The sequence below is a fragment of the Buteo buteo genome, chromosome 14 (genome assembly GCF_964188355.1).
Source record: "Buteo buteo chromosome 14, bButBut1.hap1.1, whole genome shotgun sequence".
Classification (NCBI taxonomy): Eukaryota; Metazoa; Chordata; class Aves; order Accipitriformes; family Accipitridae; genus Buteo; species Buteo buteo.
Window position 1 is genome coordinate 34,143,459 of NC_134184.1, and position 14,971 is coordinate 34,158,429.

The following is a 14,971-nucleotide window of genomic DNA, read 5'->3' on the forward strand; positions in this document are numbered from 1 at the left end:
GCCGCGCCGTGCCGGGGCGGCGGCGGCGGGCGCTGCCCGAAGCTGGAGCCGGGCGGGGGGGGGCCGCGCCGTGCCGGGGCGGCGGCGGCGGGCGCTGCCCGAAGCTGGAGCCGGGCGGGGGGGGGCCGCGCCGTGCCGGGGCGGCGGCGGCGGGCGCTGCCCGAAGCTGGAGCCGGGCGGGGCGGGGCCGCGCCGTGCCGCGGCGGCGGCGGGAGCGCGCTGGAGCCGCCCGGACCGGCCCTGGGGGCTCGGCGGGGACTGCGGCTGCGCCGGCGTGGGGGTGGGCGGAAACGGAAGCGGCGTCCCCTCGGGGTCAGGCAGCAGGGCGGGCTGCCTCCCGGGGCATGCCGGGAGCTGTAGTTTTCGCGGACTCGGCGGCCGGGCAGCAGCGCGGCTCTCGGGCGCGGCGTAGTCCTCGCTGCCGCCGCGGCCCCCGGAGTCCGACCAGGTCAGACTCGGGAGCGTTGCCGGTTTCGCGTGGTTTTCCGCGGGCTTCCCGCCGCGCCCGCTCCCCGACCAGCCGTGCGGACGCGCCTCCCAGGCGCATGCGCCGTCCTGCGCGTGGGGCAGCCCGGCGTTCGCTCGCCGGCTCCGGCCCCTCCGGCGCATGCGCGGTGTCCGGGAGCAGCGTGGCGGCGGCGGGCGGTCGCCGAGACCGCGGGTGAGGCGAGCGATCCCCTCCGGCGGGGGCCGGGGCGGTGGCGGGGGGGTGCCTCCTGCCCGCCGGCCGCCCGGGGCTGGCGGGACGGGAAGCTGCGAAGCGGCCGCCGCGGCAGGCTCCCGGTCCGCCGGAGGCGAGCCGGGCCAGGGCAGCGCCGGGCGGTTCCCCGAGAGCCGATAGAAGGGAAGAGGGGACGGAGGCGGGCACCCCCCAGGCGCGGCCAGCGGGCGCCTCCCCGAGTCGCCGGAGCTCCCCCGGCGCCTTCCCCCGGCCCCGCTCGGCCCGTGCGGCTGCCCGCAGCTCCAGCCCCTCCCCTGAAGCCCGTGCTGTAGCCGCAGGCAGCCCCCGAGCCCTGTCGTGAGGGCAGCAAGCTGGCCCTCCGATGTTCTCGAGTCTCCCTGAACGTGGGTGCCGTTAGCAGCGGCGCGGGGAACGAGCGGCGTCTGCGGAAGCCCCTGCGGAAGGAGGGGCTCCGGCCAGGGTCGAGCTACGGTAATAACGGTCACTGCTGCCTCTTTCCCTCTCCCAGAGGCCACGCTGTGAGTGCGGTTGTTCGCTCGTCCCCGGGGATGCCGTTGACTGCGGCAGCCTCAGGCTCGCGTGGGCTGTCTCTGCCTGGCCTCCCTCTCCTCGCGGCACGGGAGCACAGAGGGACAGGCGGAGCGCTTGCTGGCTGTGGACGGGAGCTGCTGAAGCTGGAGAGGCCACAGAAAGGTAGAGAAAAAGAAACGGAAGGCCGGCCGGCAGCTGCGTCCCGCTGCGGGCAAGAGAGAGCTTGCCTCTCTGGGTGTGGGGGGATCCCTCCTCGTAGTCCACAGCAGGTCAGACCGCCGGGGTCTGTATGCATGACCAGCAGCGCGGTACGGCCACGTAGTGAGCGAGCGAGCGAGGCTACGTGTCTAGGGGGCCTCATCTCGTAAGAGCAGCGAGGCGCTCGCGTGTTCCGTTATGTGGAGGACAGCCAGGCGACTGGAGTTACAGAAGAGGAAGGCAGGAGAGAAGGAGAAAGAAGCATCTGAGCTGGCAAGGCCTCCTGGCAGCTCCAAGAGCGAGAGCTGTGGTGAGTGCTGGGCCCTCGGGGCCCTGTCGCTCCTCTTGTGCGTCCCGGTCGCTCCCTCCCTCCCCCTCGCTTTCTCATGCTGCTGTGACATTTGGTTTTGTTTTTTTTTTTTTTAATTTTGCTTCCCTGTACCTCTCCTCTTCTGTCTATTCTCTTGTCCTACTCCCTCTTCCTCCCCCCCCGCCCCTCCCCGTCTTTGTCCTGCAGCCAGTTGCTGTTTTTTCCTTTTCCATCTCCTTGTCCTAATCTGCATCCGCCTCTTTCCCCGCCTCCCAATTTCTCTGGCCTGTTCTCTGGCGTTCTTTTCCTCTCTGTGCCTCTATGTGCTGCTCTGTGTCCCTGCCTTCCTATCTCTCTTCTTCCTACTTTCTGTTTCTCTCTCTCTCCCTTTGTCTTGCTCGCTGTTGCTGTTTATTTTTGTCATTCTGGATCTCACTGGCCCCGTCCTCCTTCCTGGTCATCTCTTACTCTCTGTGACCCTTTGTGCTGCTTCCTGCCCCTTTTTTATTCACCCTCCCTCTCTCTGCAGGGCTCCTGATACCTCGCTTTCTAATTCCCCACCGCCCCGTGCTTCTCACGGTCTTTCTCTTTCTCGCTCGCTCTCTCTCGTTGTCATCGTTCTTGTCTGTCGCTCTGTCTTGCTTCCTGTCCCGTCGTTTCTCGCTGTATCCCTTTGTCCTGCTCCCTGCTCGTATTCGTATTCCTCTCTGTCCTGAGGACCGTCCCAGTTTTTGATCTCCGTCCTGCCGCTGTCCTGATTTTTCCTTCTCTGCCATGTTCCCTGTCCCTCTTTCTGTCTCTTTTCCTCTGTCCTTGCTGCTTATTTCTCCATCTCTGTCCAGACCCCTGTCCCTTCCCCCCCCCGCCCCGCCTTGCTGTCCCTCTGCCTTGCTTTCTTTCACTACCTTCTCTGTCTGTCTTTCTCTGCCCCGTTCCCTCTCCCGCCCTTTCTAACGGTGTCCCCCTGTCCAGCTAGCTGTCGCTGCTTTCTTTTTTCTGTTCCTCAGTATTTTTTTCTTTTTTCCGTATCTCTCTCCCACTGCCCATCGCAGTTGGGTTTTTTTCCCCTCCGATGCTGGCCTGCTCTTTGTCCCTTTTGGCTGTCTCCTCTCTGTCCTTCTGTCATGCTCCCTGTGTCTATTTAATCCCTTCATCTCTGTCCTGCAGCCCGTCGCTAATTTTTTTCCCTCTTCCGTCCCTTTGTCCTGCTCCCCGTCCTTGTCTCTTTCCCTTGGTTCTGCCTCCTGTCCTTTTTTCCTTTCTTGCTCCATCTCTCTGTCCTGCTCCCTATCCCTCCCGCGCTCTCTCTGTTTCTGTGTCCTTCTCCTTGCCTTTCCCCACGTTGTCTGTCTTGTTGTCCCTTCTTTGGTTTTCTTGTTTTCTGGGTGGCTGGGCCCGGCTACCCGCGGGGGTGCTTCGGCTGGGAGGTTTGGGGTGGGGGGCCTGGCCGTGCCGGTGATGGCGGGGAAATAAAGCCTGAAACGGCAATCGAGAAGCGACGCCCTGCCTGTGCTGGGGCTGCCCTGCAGAGGCGTGGGGCCGGGCCCTCTGCAGGTCCCGAGCACTCCCCGAAACTGCGCGTGGGGCCCCGGGGGTGCAGGGCTGTGGGGTGGCTACGCTCGGCGTCGCCCGTGGGCACTGCAGGGTCAGAAATGGAGAACAAGTTTTCTGTTCCTGGGGCTTGACAACAGGCTCGCATGGCTGATTTGGGGGCTCGGAAACAGACCGAGCTGCGCGGCTTTGGGCCCAGAAACAGAGGTCCGGCCCTGCGTGTTTGGGCCTTGAGAACAGGCTCAGCAGCCGGGTTTTTTGGCTCCCAAATGGGCCCCGAGTCAGGTGGTGTGGGGGCCAAAAGCGGGAGCCGGCTTGGCTGGTTTTGCAGGCGGGTGGGAGGGTGTTGGGGGCTGCGGGGGGAAGCGGGGGGCGGGCAGGGTGCGTGGTCCCTCCCCGTAGATGGGGGTCTGGTTGTGTCGGACGCCGAAGTTCGGGAGGCCGGCACGCAGCCGGCCGAGCTCAACATCTGCGATGGTCTGGGGGGGGGGGAAAGGCGCTTTTCAGACCCCACGTGCCCTCTTTGAGTCCAGCTCTTCTTTCTGCGCTGCTCAGAATAGTTATTAAGTAATTAATCGCCCAAACTTAACGAATATTTACTTGGCGTGTAACTCTGATGTTTAATCCTAATGCTCCAGTTCTGACAGCAGTTGATACGCAACCTTATGGAAAGCCCAGACCGTTGCACGTAGCTGGAGCTTGTAAGGAGAAGCAGCTGAAATCAGCCGGAGCTTCAGTGCGGAGCTGGGGCTTCAACGAGCCAGAACTGTAGCAAGCGGGAGCTGGAACGAGGCGGGGTGTCCGCTGTCTGGAGCGTGCATTAGCCAGAGGCGAAAGTACCTGCGGCTGTAACCGAGCAGGGGGCGCGATTAGCTGGAGCGTCTTTTCGCTGGAGCGTCCGTCGGCCGGACTGCGCTCCCAGCACGGCGGAAGAGCGGCCGGGCGCGGGCAGGGCTGTCCGCAACAAGCAGCTCCGAGCAGCAGGGAGGTGAGTTGTCCTTCTGCCAGCGGGGAGCCCGGCCTCTTCCCTCGGGCATGCAATCCACGCCACGCTCCTGTCTCTGCGTGGAGGGTCTCTCCCGGTCCATTCCCACGGGCAGAAGCGAGGTGGGGGTCCCCCGGCTCTCCCGGGGCAGCCTCCCCTGCGAGGGGGCGCGGGTGAGGTGTCGTCGTCCCCTCGGTACCTGGCAAAGGGGAGAGAAACCGGCTGGCGGGAGCTCCTGGGGTGCAGAGCCCTTCCGGCAGAATCCTCCCCTGTCTTTTCACCGTTGGCTGGGTGTGACAAGCAGGTTCATTTCTTTGTCTCCTCCTCTCCCAGCGTCGCCTTCCGCGTCACACGAAGAAAATCCTGCCCGGTTAATTCCGCTTGCTGCTCAGGTAATCGCACGTATCGGGCTGGGGGAGCGGAGAGAAACACTTGCGAGTTCGAGGGCACTACAGATGCTCCACGTTAAACCCACAGAGAAGGCAAATTTGCTGCTAGTGCCGAAAAGCTGATGGAAAAATTGCCGTTAACAGATCGTGCCCTGTTCCTGAACTGGTCCCGTGATGTGTTTTTGGTTCAGGTGAAAGAATGAAATTTCCTGTCTGGTAAATTCAGAGCTGCCTGTTAGCTTCTTTAGGGGGTCGAGTGTTTCTCTTCTCTCTGTTCATACTGATTTTATGGGCAAGTTGGAAATAGCCTTTTACTTTTTTATGTATAACTGAATTTTTAGGAATATGTGGTGTCCCTGTAGTTCGTTTTTGAGCACCTAGATGCCAGTAGAAATGTAATGAGTGAAACATGATGGGAACTGGTACTTGATTTTTATTTGTTTGGTTTTTTTTTTTTTCCCTTCCCCATTAAGAGTGTTGATGGCACGTTGTCCCGTGGGACAATCCCCATTCCGTTCAGCGGAGTCTTCAGTCTAGGACTTTTAAGTGAAAAAGTTTGTCCTTCCAAAAAGGGACTAGTCATTCCTAGGACCGAGGCACAGCCTTGCAAGGAGAGTCGCTTAAGTACGTGATCGGAATGAAAGCCAACTTTCAGTTGATGTTGCTGCTGTTGGTCTTTGCTTTCATTGATTTCTCCACCACTCCCTCGTGGTTGGGAGCTCTGAATCGTAATGTTTTTCAGTCTCTAACACATTTCCACCCCCACCCCTCAAAAAAAGGAGAGGCAGTGTCTGAAAGTTAATTAGTTTCCTCACAAATGCGTGGGTAAATAAAATTTGAGTTATGATGATTAAAACCATAGAAATGACACCAGTCTTGCAGATCTGGACTATTTCTGAACAGGCATTCATCACACGCAAAAGTCGTCAGGGTACGGATCACCTGCGCTTCATGCTCTGACAAGACAAAATGCTGAGGCAGGGATGAGCTCTGAAAGAAGAAGGGGGGGGGGGGGAAGGGAAAGAAGGATACAGGGTCACGGTTTTGTTTTGTTGTTGTTTGTTCTTCGAGAGTGCAATATTGACTGGTGCCAGCCTGCAGAGCTCTTCTGCTGCCTGACCTCTCCTTCTCTTTCATGGCTGTAATTGTCGTTTGGATAATTGTAGAAGAGCAAGTAAGTTATTTGCCTCTGTGAATGTGCTGGTAATACCAGGGAGGCAAATGCTTGAACCAGTAGTGAATAACTGGGCTACGAGTAGAATTTCTGAAGGAAGAACAGCAGCAGCAACAGGAAGCAAATAGCAAGTGACCAAAAACTTGGCGTGTGTCAAACGCATCAAAGCTTTCTTGCCGAATGTTGTTTGGCAATATGTTCCAAATGGCTTTTTTTGGTAAACGTAAATTTTCAGGAAGTTCAGGGCTGCGTGTGGCAAAACGTGTCCCTCTGCGTACGCGTCCTGCTACGTAAATAGCGTGGGTCAGTGGCAAGTCCAGCGGCAGGGCTGCTGTTCCCTGCTCTCGACGTTGCCGTAGTAGTGTTGCGGTATTTAGACCTTAACGGACGGGCTGAGGAACGGAAGGAGAATGCCCGTTTTCTGTAAGGGCTCAGAATGCCGACCCTTTTCTCTGCCTGCCGCTCCCCTGTGCGTGAGATGAAGCTGTTTTATTTTTCTCCCTTGTTCCTGGTCTAAATATTTCTGGAGCTGTTGCTGCTGTGGGTTTGCAATTGGTGTTACTGCGTTTTTGTAGCGTTCTGGCGATGGGTCGTTTCTACTGTGGCGAAGCGTCGAGATACGGTTTTCGGTTTAAAGCGTCCGAAACTACGTTCACCGGAACCGGTAACTCGCGGCGTAGGGGAAACCGATCTGGCGCGTGCAGCTGTGCTCGCAGGGATGCTCGGTGGCTCCTCATCAAAACGGCAGGGTGTGTGCGTGGACATCCGTAGGGTTGCGCTCTGGGTCCGAGAGCGTTAACGTATTTTTGCTGTTGGAAGATGGAATGGAGCGTGTGCCTGTTAAATCTCAGGGCGGTCAAAAGCTAGGAGGGACCCTGAGCGGGTTTGGTGGCACAACTGCGGTTTTAAAAGATCTTGCCCGTTTGGAGCAACGGCCTGGAAAAAATGATTCCTTTTTTGCAACGAGGCAGTTCACAAGGACAGATGTGTTGCTGTGCTCTTTAGCAAAGATACTCAACTTGGGACGTATAGGGTGATGAAGCCTCGGCTGTACTAAGGCTTGAGAAAATGTCGGTAGGTCTCTATGTCTGTCACCTGCGTGTATCTAGGAAAGTGAGTTCTAGTGAAAGTAAAGTTGCCAGTGAGTCAAAAAAGAAAGGGGAAAAAAAAAAAAAAAAAAGGCACAGTCGTCTGAAAAATGCAAAAGCTCTAGTGGCCCGTGTCAACAACTGTACCGAAGGTGACGCAAAAATAGTTTTTCCTCCGCTCAGTCGTACTGTCTTCACAAACCTTCACAAAAAAAAAAAAAAGGCAGCTTTGGATTCCTACCCAGCTTTGTGCTAATGTTTTTTTTTCTTCTCTCAGCTGGATGTCAGCTGGCACCGTTTCGCCGTGGTTGCCCTTTCTTCTGCCGTGACGGTACGAGACAGACGGAAAGATTCCGTAGTGGCCTGCAAGTACAAGGTACGCCTACGATGTGTGTCTGCCTATTTCCAAAGGTACTTGCGGTACGGACTTTAATGTTGAGAGTGTGCCAACTCTCCTTCTACTTTTTTTTTTTTTACATGAAATATTTTAACACAAATACTAAAAATAAGTTCTGTTCTGGAGCATGTTACACCTATACAAAGTTTACTTCCCTCAGTTTATCTTCTCTTCCTGAAAGCATAATCTTCTGTTTCTGTGTGCTTGCTAGTAAATGATACTGTGAAACTAATTTTGTCCTAAAAGAGGGAAGAAACTGTTCGTAAGAGTTCAGCTGTTCAGAAGAAACAGACTTTGTTTTCATGATAAAACCTTTATGCTTTTACAGTCAATGATTTTTTTTTTTTAAATATCTTATAGTAGTGCTCAAAAACGTTACGGAGATAATTAGCATCTGTACTAAAAGCAGTCAAGGTCAAAGAAGAGACGTGGACAAAACAGGACAAATGGGCGTCGCATCTGTGTGTTTTCCAGGCTTTCCCAGGAAGCATTAGCAGCCTTGTAACTAGTGACAGTGAGTCCTGAGGTGGTTTTGATGAGTTACTGCTTCAGTAATGTATTTTTTCCTTTCACCTACAGTGTGTAATTTTGACTTCAGTTGGAAAGAGATTTTCCAAAATGGAAGTCTTTCTCTCTCAAAGAGATTTTGTTTTGTGAACTTCCCATCAGAGTGGATCTTCAGAGGTGATCAACTTGACAGTAGAAGTCATCAGTAATGAGACTTTTCACTCTCTTTAAAAAAAAGAGAGGAAAAAAAAAAAAGTCAATTTCCTTCCAAAGACCCAAGCACAGCCCATCTTCCTAAAGTTGATGGCATCACTGGTCTTTGGTTTCTCAGTTGTAACGGTCGAGATAACATGAAAAAGTGTTGCTCTGCATGCTTCAGTACTGCCAAAAGCATTAGGAAATCTGCCAGTCCTTTTTGGTAGTCTGAGGTATTGCAGCGCTGGGGATTTTACAAATTGACTTGCATTGTTTAAACTGTAACTGCCAGATAGCTGTAGTATATGATTTGTTAGGTGTACGTAAGCAGTTAGGTATTTGTCTAAACGTTTAAAAAGAGAGGCAACTGAATGTTATGGGTTTTTTTTCCTGATGTTTTGACGGAGTGCTCTGAAGTACTTTCTTTCTGTCTGGCTTTCAATGGTGCGTTTCCCTGGCAGTTCAGTACACCTCTCTTGGGCAGCTCAGCTGACCAGGTGTCCCTCCGCGTTATGCAACACACACAAAAACCCCTAGTCCCGTTATAACTGTGTACTTTGGAGAGAGATAATTTAATGGTATGAATTCAGAGCTGTGCAAGCTAAGGTAATGGAAAAGGAAAATCAAATACTTTTATAGTATAAGTATTTTTATTGGATGTATATAAACATGGGCACACCTTTTTAGTGTAAAGTGAATGATTGAGATTTGTTCTTTATTTTTCATTTTGCTCTTTGAAGTTTTCCACTTCGCTTTCAGCTTTATTCACCAAACAAGCAAGATGCAAAGCAGCAGCAGCAGCGCAAGGGCTGTAGCTGTTGCGGTGGATCCGTAAGCGTAGATTCTGATTGTGTACGACCTCGTCCCGCAGCCTCCCAGGGTTATCTCCCTGCAGCAGTGCTGTAAGGAAGGGAGGAGACGTTTTCCAGCACCGGCGAGAGTGTTTACTTGTATGCTAAGAAGGTGTTCAAAATGGTATCGATTAGCCTAAGTGCTGATTTTAAGTGTTCAAATCGCTCTTAACTTTTAAAGGTGGTGGTGTATTTCGAGCTGACCTGTTTACCTGGCATCCTCCTTTAGCTCAGCGACTCTTCTTGTGCACCCCCAGCCTCTGCTGGCAGGGCGGTATGAGAAGCTGGAAGGTCCCTGACTTAGTCTAAATGCTGCTTAGCAACAACTACAGCATCGGTGTGTTGTCAACATTGTTCTCATTCTAAATCCAAAATGGCCCTGTACCAGCTAGTCAGAAGAAAATTAACTTTATTCCAGCCGAAACCAGGACAACCCCAAACCCCCTGAGTCTGGGTCTGCAACGGAAAAAACCAAACAAATTTGGGACTCCTGGGAAAGCCAAATCCGCCTGGATTTGTGCAGCTGGAAAGCAAAAAACCCACCCCATTTTCATGCACAAAACCACAACCAAAAGATCACCCCTTTTTATGTTGTGGAAAAGCACTGAAACACACCCCAAACTGAGTATTTTGAAAAAGCAGAAAACTCCCCAGTTTGGGGAAGATTGGGGGTGAAGCACAGGCAGTTTGAGGGGTGTTGCTGGGGGTCCTCCCAGTGTGGATTATCTGGTGTGGATGCTCTGTTGCGGGTTATCCCAGGCGAGTTACCTGCTGTGGATCATCCTGGGTGGACTCCCTGGGGTAGGTCATCCCTACCCGTGTCCCCCCATGCACCTTTGTACCCTCACCTACCCCCCCCCCCCGCGTGTGTTTCTCCCCCATATGCCCCCTGCTGCTCCAGCCCGCCCCCTTCACCCATGCGAGTTTTTAACCCACGCGAGTTGTTTCCCCCCCGCATGCCCTGCTCTTCTGTCTCCTGTCCCGTCCCCCCTGTCGTCCCCCCCCCGCTTCCTTTCCCTCTTCCATATTCCACACCACCACCACCCCCCCCACCCCCGCATCATCCATCAGGCTCCAGACCCCTGGCATGCTGCCTGCACCCCATTCTCTGTCATTTTTCTTTCTTCTTTTCCTTGCAAGTTGTTGTTGTTGTTTCTTTTTAATGATTAGACTGTTTTCGTTTCAAGCCACGAGTTTTCTCACTTTCGCCCTTCCGATTGTCTCCCTGTCCCACTGGGGGCGGGGGAGCGAGTGAGCGGTCGCGTGGGGCTTTGTTGCTGGCTGGCGTTAAACCACGACACGAGGTGAGTTGCAAGCCCCGCCTGGCTAATGCTGGAGGCTCTCTATGTTCGTCCTGCCATCTTGACGGGCCGTCCTTGTTCTTCATTGCCGCTTTATAGCGAGCGCCTCTCGCTCTGTAAGCGGCAGTACTGGGGCCGTGCAGGTACTGCGTGTTGCAGGCAGCAAAGGGCAATTGTGTCGCTTGCTGGCGGGAGCGGCAAGGAGTGCGGAGCCACGCTCCTGTAGGGAGCAAAGATGGAACCTCGAGGGCTCTGCGGTCATCTGCTGAGGACTACTACTATCCCGACAGGCCTCTTTGCTATCCCTGCTTCACGGCTGATTCCTTTGCACGCCGGAGGGCGGGGCGGTAAGTAACACCGTGCAGCGTCTCTTCGATAAGAGACAAGCCCCGCACAAGAAGCCTTGTGTGCGCGCAGGATTGGGAGAGCAGAGTTCTGACAGCACGGAGGTGAGGAAAGGTGCGCCCACCCCAACTGAGCCCCAGGGTCGCCAGGGTATCGCTCGCTTGCAGGTGGGCCGCTGGCATCTGTTGCGCTGGGACGCGGCGTTCCGTGCTGAACAGAGCTGCCCCTCTGGCACAGAGCAGCTTTGGGTCTCTTGTGGCCTGCCTTCAGGCTGTCAGCTGCACCAGGCGTTATTTTTTGTTTTTAAAATCTGTCGCCAGCATCTGTTGACTGGCTGCTGTCACTCCCGCAACCCTGATGCCACATGCAGAGGGCTACAGCAGTCCCTGGGGCCTTGGTCCAGGGGACCACCCCCCCTCCCCCCTGCCGTTTGCAGGCTCCCTGTGCTGCTTCTCCTCTCTAGATAATGGGGTGGGGGGGCAGGGACAGAAGCGACCACCCGAATTGTCTGTTCTTTGCACTTGACTGCTGTAAACGCTCCAGGCACTCGGGTGCTTTTTGGAACGGAGGCGATGAAGATGACTGCCTGGGCTGCGAGTGGGGAAAGGGCAGGGCAACGTAAGCCCTGTGCCCCCAGTAAGTAGTTGCCGCCTGTGTCTGGTCTCTGCTGGGCTGAGCTGTCAGTCATCCCTCGTGCAGCCGCTGCTCCGAAGAGGATCGTTGTGGGGATGCTGCTGCCCGGCGACCAAAATGGGGTCCTACAGCTCGGAGGCTGCAAAGGCGCGGTGGTGCCCCTGTAACGGCACCCGTGGTCCAACGGTAACGGCAGTGCGGCACGGGGGGAGAGTGCCGGCGCGCTCGTTGCTTCCTCCCGGTAAGGAAACGCCGCTGCCGCCCCACGTGCGCGGTGTGGGCGGGCGCTCAGCGGGCAAAGCGCGGAACAGCAGCGGCGGCACCGCACAGGTGCGCAGCAGCGCCGCCGCCTCGGGTGCTGCCGCCTTGTGGGCAAAGTGTGGTACTGCAGCCCGGCGTTCGGGCGCCGGCTCTGACCCCCCCGCCCCCCGGCGCGCCGTCGACGGCGGGCGCATGCGCGGCGCCCGGGAGCACCGTGGCGGCGCGCAGGGCGCGGGTCTCGGCGGCAGCGGGCGAGCGCCGGGACCGCGGGTGAGGCGAGCGATCCGCTCCGGCGGGGGATGCCTCCTGGCCGCCCGGGGCTGGCGGGACGGGAAGCTGCGAAGCGGCCGCCACGGCAGGCTCCCGGTCCGGGCCAGGGCAGCGCCGGGCAGTTCCCCGAGAGCCGATAGAAGGGAAGAGGGGACGGAGGCGGGCGCCCCCCAGGCGCGGCCAACGGGCGCCTCCCCGAGTCGCCGGAGCTCCGACACGGCGTGGCGGCAACCGCGCATGCGCGGCGGCGCTCCTGGTGTTGCCCAGCGACCGGGGTGCTTTACGGCAGCTCGGCATCCGCGCATGCGCGGTACGCCTTTTACGGCGCTCGCCGCTGTTGCCCGGCAACCAAAGCGCGACACGACGCCTCGGCCACCGCGCATGCGCGGCTGCGCGGTTTACGGCGCTCGTGCCGTTGCCCGGCAACCGAGACGCGTTACGGCAGCTCGGCAACGCGCATGCGCGGTGCGCCTTTTACGGCGCTCGCCGCTGTTGCCTGGCAACCAAAGCGCGACACGACGCCTCGGCCACCGCGCATGCGCGGCTGCGCGGTTTACGGCGCTCGTGCCGTTGCCCGGCAACCGAGACGCGTTACGGCAGCTCGGCAACCGCGCATGCGCGGTGCGCCTTTTACGGCGCTCGCCGCTGTTGCCTGGCAACCAAAGCGCGACACGACGCCTCGGCCACCGCGCATGCGCGGCTGCGCGGTTTACGGCGCTCCTGCTGTTGCCTGGCAACCGAAACGCCGCACTGGCGTTCGGGAGCCGCGCATGCGCGGTGGCGGCCTTTGCCGCCCTCCTGCTGTTGCCTGGCAACCAAAACGCGGTACAGCGGCTCGGGAGCCGCGCATGCGCGGTAGCGGCGCGTTTCTCCAGCGCTCTCTTCCGCCACCTATTGAACAGAGTTCGGTACTGCAGCTGGGGTGCCGCGCATGCGCGCTGGCGCGTTGTGCCAAGCGCTCGCCGCTGCCACCCCGCGACCAATGTTCGGTACTGCAGCCCGGAGGCTGCGAGTGCGCGGGGCTGCCCCGGTCCTGCACGGGCCGTCCGACGGTAACGGCAACGCGGCACCGGCGGGAGGTGCCGCCGCGCTCGTTGCTTCCTCCCGGTAAGGAAACGCCGCCGGCAAGGAAAGCTGGCACGGGCTGTCTCTGCCCGGCCTCCCTCTCCTCGCGGCGCGGGAGCACGAGGGGACAGGCGGGGCGCTTACCGGCTGCGGGCAGGAGCTGCTGCGGCTGAAGCTGGAGAGGCCACAGAAAGGTAGAGAAGAAGAAATGGAAGGCCGGCCGGCCGGCAGCTGCCTCCCGCTGCAGGCAAGAGAGAGCCTGCCTCTCCGCGGGTGGAAGGATCCCTCTTTGTAGTCCGCGGGGTCCGTATGCAGCACCGACGGCGCGGTACGGCCACGTAGTGTGCGAGCGAGCGAGCGAGGCTCCGTGCCTGGGAAGCCTCGTCTTGCAAGACCTACGAGGCGCGTGTTCTCCTAGGGGGAGGACGGCCGTGCCGCCGGAGTTACAGAAGAGGAGGGGAGCGGGAGAGGAGCGGAAAGAAGCGTCTCAACTGGCAAATTCTCCTGGCAGCGCCAAGAACAAGAGCTGTGGTGAGCCCCGGGCCCTCGGGGCCCTGACTCCCCTCTTCTGCGTTCTGGTCCCTCCCTGCCCCTCCCCTGGTCCCCTCTCTTTCCCACACCGCTGCCTGGTTTTTTTCTTTTTTCTTTTGTTTCTTTTTCCTTCCTCCCTTGTACCTCTGATACTGAAAAGCCGGTCGAAGAAACTCCCTAAGACTCGTTTTGGAGTTTTAGAAAGCAGGCATTCTTCATTGCAGCGCTGGATGCACGGGGGATAGTTCCACCTAGCGTGCATGCCACCGCTTTAGCACAAACAGGTTATATAGAATAAGTAATTGCATGTTAATCAGATTAGAATACATATACGTAAAAACGATGGCAACCGATTATCATAGTACTGCCTACATCCGATCACGCGCAATGAAGGATCCATTTGAGTCGAAGGGCTGCTTTTGCGACCACCGACCCATTTGAAGTTCTTGCTGGCTGTCCTCGAAGTCTTTATTCTTGTCCTTGTTCTTTGATCTTGAAGCTTAACGCAGTTTCAATCACGTGTGGTCAGTTTCAGCATTGTTCTCATCTAGCGTCCAGGAACATCTAGTCATAAGAGCAAAGAACTGCAAAACTTAGGAGTACCTACCTCTGCTAGTCGATTGCTTGGCTATACTTTTGTCTATTGTTTCAATGGTAGTGTTAGTATAAGATTTCTAATAATTATTTACCAAATCTCACTTTTGCAGTCACCTAGCAGCAAACCAGTTTCCACAGCTGGTACAAAATATTAAAACCATACCAATATTTAGACGTGCCATACAGAATGTATGGAAGTAGGCTATCAGAGGTGTCTGAGGGGCAGGGGGAGCGCCGGGGGGCGCCCCGAGCCCCGGAGCAGACTCGCTGGCGGGACTCGATGGGCACGCGACTGACTGAATAAACGCTGGCCGTCCGTCCTCTTTGCCCTCCGGGCTGCGTTTGCGCTCCCTCTGCACGGGGCGAGGGGCCGTGAGGGAGCCCAGGGGAGAAGGAGGAGGCGAGGCGCTGGGGGGGTTGGGCCGTGCCCCCCCTGTTCCTGCTGGGCTCCAGCCGTTGCAAATATTCTGGTAAAGAAATCAAAGTTTAATCACATAGAAGAGTTAGGTTTGATTAAGAAGTAAAATTGTGAAGCATAACGTATAGGATTGTCAAGTTTGAAACGTAGCCATAGAAACTTTAGGAACTGTGTTACGCGTGACTCTAGGAACCTTAATATTGTTAAAGTTTGAAAGAGCTAACCCTAGAAACCTCACCAGGAAGTTACTGGCTTTTCTACGTTCTGTTTCAGGAAACTAAGGAAACTGTCGTGGACACCAGTTTGCTGCTTGGAAACCCCCTTACCCTTCCCATCTCGATTTGAGGATCGAAGATGCCAGTCAGCAGAGCTAAGTGTAACTGACCAATGATTGTTTTTAAATAAGAATATTGATAAGGTTATATAATCAAAGGACCGATCATTATAAAGGTTAAATTTAAGAACGAGCATAGTATGCATTTTTACAGAAGGAGCTTAGGTAACAATGACCTGACAAAAAAAGTCTGTGAAAACTGATGGATTTTGATACTAAGCGGGGCACGCCTTTGGAGGAGCGATCCCCCGTGTCCCCAGCGCTGCGATAAACGAAGTGCCCGCTTCTTAACTTCACGTTGGTGTTAAGGAGTTTTATTCTGGATTTTGGTAACGGTTTTGGCGACCCAGATGGGACC

The 14,971-nt window shown here is 56.3% G+C and overlaps 1 long non-coding RNA gene across 1 annotated transcript; it reads left to right on the forward strand.

Moving 5' to 3' along the window:
• The first annotated feature begins 1,471 nt into the window (after positions 1 to 1,471).
• Positions 1,472 to 9,061, forward strand: LOC142039603 (uncharacterized). Its single transcript, XR_012652979.1, has 2 exons — positions 1,472 to 1,721; positions 7,186 to 9,061. It is a non-coding gene; the product is annotated as an uncharacterized LOC142039603 (long non-coding RNA).
• Positions 9,062 to 14,971: the final 5,910 nt, after the last annotated feature.